Source organism: Rhinolophus sinicus, chromosome 18, assembly GCF_057876585.1.
Source record: "Rhinolophus sinicus isolate RSI-liver-muscle chromosome 18, RSI-T2T, whole genome shotgun sequence".
Classification (NCBI taxonomy): Eukaryota; Metazoa; Chordata; class Mammalia; order Chiroptera; family Rhinolophidae; genus Rhinolophus; species Rhinolophus sinicus.
The window spans coordinates 63,976,208-63,982,292 of NC_142518.1; positions in this window are offsets into that span (position 1 = coordinate 63,976,208).

Below are 6,085 nucleotides of genomic sequence, written 5' to 3' on the forward strand. Positions count from 1 at the left end.
CCCTTATAACAAACACTGTGCTCTGACCTTTAATGAAGAAAAAATTAATATATGCACATCAAGAAAATGTAGAGAAAAATTATCTGAAAGCCAGATGTCTGTACTGTGGAGTCTTGCAAATTATTGACAGAGCTAGTTATTGTTATTTTAAACAGCCTGCTATTGCGATTAAATCTAATGCTCCACTGCCTCTTAGTCTCTCCATAAAAATATCATTCAGTAGAGTTAATTCCTAAGAACAAGACAAAATAAAATATTGCATTTTAAAAATATCCCCATGATAAACAGGAAAGTGGAACCAAAGGAATATGTGCTCTACTTCTTAGGTTATTATTATTGTAGAACCTGTGATTAGCTGAAAACTATCATGAGGTGCACTATATGTGCACGTTTGTGTTTCTTAAAAAGAAGGTGATGCTCTGCAGCTCACAGATAACACAAATAGCATGTGATGCAGTAGTTGCTAAGGGCAACCACACATCTTTTCTGTCATTTCTCTATTCCTAAATGGCCAAACCTAATGATGTTTCCAATACCATAAAATCTGTGGATCTGCCCTTAGAACTTTGACAGGATACAGTCTATAATGATCATTGGGTGTGTGTGTCGGGGGGAGACATAAGACATTTGAAATGAATGGACCTACAATTCATTGCTTCATGCTGAGGGAAAAAATTATGCGCACTATATTAGAGTCTGACTCAATACCAAATATACCTAAAACATGAATATTGGATAATCCAAGGAGATTGATTTAGCATGCGATATTTCTACCTGTTATGTTCACATTTCCATAATGCAGTTGGACCAGTAGTAGTGAATGAATTTGATACATTGTTTTGAAAAATTCTAAATATCAAAAATTACTCTGGTTGATGATTACCAGAGAAATACTCAGCAGCAAATATTATGAGCTCAGGGAATCAGCTATTCCTATCCATCTTTGTTTGGGTTTAATAGAAAGCTACATAATGGAATTCAACAAAAATCTCTTGTTTTCTAAAATAGAAGAGAAGATTAAGAGACAAACATATAACTCATATTTTCAAGGTAGAATTTATGTTTTATAGCAAGTAACATACATAGTAGTACATTTGGTGGCCTCAAGACTAGTCATGAATGTTTACTGAATGTGGTAAATAGTCATTTCCACCCTCCAAGATTTCCAAGTTTTCCTGTCATCCTTTGTTTTTGAAGTCATGCTACTGGTGTTGCTTTACTCAAATTCTGCCACAGGGGACCATAATAAAAAGTGAATGGGTTCAATGAGGGACAATGGCTAAAAGGCCTCCTGTCACTTTGGCAGGATTATTATTGTTTCTGCAGCTATTGCTTTTTAGAATTCTATCATAGCACCAAATACTTGGTAATACATGAGCTTGAATAAAGAATAGAAAATGTGTCCACAAATTTAGCTTCTACTTGTATTGGATCTATAGCTGACTATTTACATTCTAAAATATGTATTTATTTCTACGTACAAAATTTTATCCAGAAAAATGTAGAGCTTCCATTGTCAAACCTAAATACACTTCCATGTCTCAGAATAGTGTAATAAAAAAGTTCGTTCCTAAACACACTTTTTTTTTCTTGTCAACCACAGCTTTATATATGGGTGGGTATGTGTGTGTGCACGCATATACATATATATATATATATATATATATATATATATATATATATATATATATATATGCTAGCTTTTTAGTTAGATTTGAGCAGAGGAGAGCAGCTTTCTCTCCACAATTGTTTCTGCCCTGAACATGAATATGCCTGCCATTACTGCTAAAGATTATGAGATAAGAAAAGGATTGAGTAGCCCTGTAAGTATAATGGCATTTTTAGGGAATACGTGGAAAGTGATGTGGACTCAGGGAGCGTTGTTCTATGAGAAACAAAAGACAAGACAAAATAAAACATGAAAGTGGAAAGACCTAAAATTTCTTGGTTGTTCTTTTTTCAAGCTTGTGTTTTGAGAAATTCACTCTTTCCCAAACTCTTAGCCAGTTCCTACCTATCAATCTGTGGTAATGTGAATGTAGTAGCAACTATTAGCTGAAGAACTTCTGACATACCATAGGATGTAGTCCATCAAAAGCAATGAGTCTAAAAACACATGATATGTAGGTGTACGTGAGTGTGTCTGTGTGATGACATGTTCAGTTATCCAGATAAATACTTATCAGTGCCGTGCAATCCAATAGAAATGAAAATGGAAGTTTAGATAGTAGAAGTGACCATATACTAGTAGAGCCAGCTGACAAGGCTTGTTGCAGAAAGTAAATCTCCAGTAGAATTTTGAAGCAAAGGAGAAATTTGGTTTGGCAGAAAAGCAGAGGCTGATGGTGTTATAATACTAGTAGAATAGCACATGCTGTGGACTGAGGAGAGAAAGTAGCTGTTTGATAATGACTCAGGGGACTAATCAGTATGTAGTGTGAGAGGATGGTGCATGTGTTCAAAGAGGGCCAATGGCTAAAGGACCTCCTGTCACTTTGGCAAAAATATTATTGTCTCTGCAGCTGCCACCCATTTCCTGGAGGCAAAGGTGTCCTTCTAGGACTGAAAAAGTTTCCGGAGTTAACTGATGTTTGGAGGCCATTAGGGTATATTGATGTTTGTGTTGCACCAGTAATTTGCTCCTATAACCTGAATGTCTGTCTCCCCAAAATTTATATGTTGAAATCCTAATCCCCAAAGATGATAGTATTAGGAGGTAGGAACTTTAGAGGTAATTAGTTCATGAGGGCAGAGCTCTCATGAATGAGATTAATGTGCTTATAAAGGAGGCTCCAGAAGTATCTCTTGCTCCTTCTACCATGTGACAACACAGCAAGAAGGTGCCAACTAAGAACTAGGAAGAGGAACATCCTCAGAAGGTGTACCTTGATCTTGGACTTCCCAGCCTCCAGACTGTGAGAAAGAAATTTCTGTTGTTTTTAAGCTGCCCAGTCTCTGGTATTAGCAGACCCAGTGCACTAAGCCACTCAGTGACACATTAGTGCACATTTAGTGAACAACGGAAGCGCTTTAGCTATAAAATCCGAATGGCCAGGACAGAATTAATGTGCCTCTGACCCCTTTTGGTATATTCTTAGGAAGACGCTTGCCCACAGAGAAAAGTTGCAAAATAAAGCTGTGGGGTAGGATTGATTTTTCATAGCTCAGCCTATGCGGCACCTTTGGAAGGAGAGGAGGCAAATGTCTGTCAGACTGTGCTTGTGAAAGAGGACAGGCTTTTTCATTTGGTTTGGAAGGTTGGTTTGTTGGATGGTTTTACAAAACACACAAAACCCTTTGTCTGCCATCTACAAGTATCTGCCTGTTTGCTTGTTTATACCGTAGCTCAGTTCCAACAGGGTTTAAGGTGGTTTTGTTTAATTTGCTTCTTAATGTGTCTGATTTAAATTAGCATTGCCACTTGTGTGGAACCAAGATTCCACCAGACTCTTCTAAGATCACTAGAGGTTGATTGCACGTGAAGCATTCCACCCTCTCCTCAGCCCTCCTTTTCTACTGCTACTTCTTGTACTTTGTTTCTAAAGAAGACAGACGCCTCATTGTGGTAGTAGCTCAGCCTGATTATATTGTATATGAAATAATCACAGGGCTAATCACGCTGCTTCTGCTGGGCTCGCTCCGTGGCTGCAGCTATCAGCAGTATGCAGCAGGGCCTGACAACTCCCATACTGACAACCCCTCCCAGAAAAGAGCTTACCAATTAACCTTCAGTCACATTGGATCGAAGACTGACATTCATTATTTTAATGAAAACAGTAAGAAAGGGCACCACTGAGACCCCTGAAAACTAACCCATTATTCTGTTGCATGTTCTGCTTAGCAATGTACAAAAAGCAAGCTTGGGGTCAGAAAGACAGGATGCTGTGCTTGAAGGAGGAATAAAGAACAGCCATCCACAGCCAGGGGCTCCTCACACACCATCTCCGAAAGCTTTTGTAACCCTCAGCTAGAAGAGAAGAGGCTGAAAGTTACTTGTACCTCAGGAGGGAACTATTTCAAGATTACTGAAGGAACACCGTGCACATAAAATATATTATCATGGCCTTTAACTTCTCTTTCCTGTGACTCATGTTCTGTTTCTTCAGAGGCTTTGCTTTGGTAATATTCTGCATCTACAATTTGATATGAACTCAAACTCTTTGGAGCAAGAGTTACTTCATCTATTGATAAATCTGACAGAGTTAGTAATTAATCTTTTACTTTTTTCAAGAGTATTGTGGAACTAGCATAAAGCACTCGTTATAGCTATAGAACCTCTAAAGAAAATCCTCTTCATTCATGCTTAAGGCATCAAAAATATGCACTGAGCCATTCATCTAACATTTATTGAGAGCCTATTATAGGGCAAAAACCATGCTACATACAGTGGTTATAACCATGAACTTGGAGGTCTCAGCTTTTGAGAAACTCACTGTTTTAAATCTTGGGGGAATGTAGTTGGTGACATTGCCTTTCTTCATAGCTACTTCATTCGAAATACCTCACTATGGGCAAGCCCAGGGCTCAGAAGGGCCCGTGACAGTGTTCAGCCTCTTTAGCTCTAGTTCAAAGCTCACTTCTGTCAGTATACCACTAGACTCAACTAACTGCTTGAGTCATGGAAATAAGCTTAGAATTTAAATCTAAATCATTCAGATTATTCAAAGGCTCAAGGTAAATCCAAACAATAGGCCCCAGCTAGAAGTTTAATGTCTTGGTTTGTTCTCTTAATTTTTCACGCATTATTTCAGGATATTTTTCCTTTCAATTAAACATAAATGTAAGCATACAGACTAACTAGCAGAGACATAAAAGAAATGTGCTCTGGCACAATCCAGCTCAGTCTAACCTTTTTAAACAATTGAAACTCATCTCTCTTATGTGCAGAGAGCTAGAGGAACTTCCTTTGGGTATGTTCCAGAATCTGCCCTGGAGTCCAGCCCAGACTCCATTCTTGTTGAATAGCTGAGCTGTAGAGAGGAGTAACCGTGTTCAGTTCCAAGGTAGGAGGAGAGGAACACATTTCTTCGTCTTTCTTTTCCTGCTTCTATAAGCCTTAATTAGACTTAGTTTTATGAAAACCTACTCTCCAGTGCACTTGAACAGGATTTTCAGGCCGAGTACATTTTCACATTCCTTAACTAGTATTTCTGGCATACAAGTAGTATCCGTATGTCTAAAAATACTTGGAATTTGGGGATTACCCTGTCTCTTCTCACTCAAACCAAATAGCATTTAATCTCAGAGCCAGCATTTTTCAAGAAGGAATTTGAAGTGATTCATTTATGCATAACGTACAGGTCAGAATATGAATTTATACTCACAATCAGGATTCATCTCAGTAATTGCACATTACAAGTTCTGGATAATCCTTCCAGTGGGACTTCTTTTATAACCAATGGCAGCATAGCAGTTAAGGGCACAAATATTGAGGATGAGATGTTGGGTTCAAATCATAGACCCAACACTTGCTGTTTGTGATTTTGAGAAAGTTGCCTATTTTCTCTACCTCAGTTTCTATATTTGTAAGTTGGTGACATTTGGTTTCCACCACTAGAAGGAAAGCTCCACAAGGAATCTTTGTTTTGTTCACTGTTTCCCAAGTGTTTTGAACAGTGCCGCTTACAGCTGGGAACTTAATATTTACTGAATGAAGACAACATAATTCCTGAGGTTATTATGAGGATGACATGAATAAATATGAGGAGAGTGGTAGAGGCTGGCGCACAGCAAACCTTCAATAAATGTTAAGCTACTAGTATCGTCAAGTTGTACTCTCAAGCTTGAGTGTGAACGAGCAAGATTCCTGCTCAGTTTGGGAGCAAGTGTTAAAAAAATCATGGTTTTACAAGGAAATGGCAGGAAGCTCTGGAGCCAGCTCTGCAGTGGCCTTGTCATGGTGGCAGGGTTCCTAAAGATTCAAAGTGGTGCTGTGAGTGTACAAACCTCAGATATCTAAGGTCTGCTGTGGTGGCCCTGCAGGCTGTCACTTAACCTGTCTCCCTTTCTTTCTCCCTTCTTTGTTTCATTCAAAATGAATTTTTTAATTCGTTTCAGGTGTACAAAACAATGTAATAGACATTTA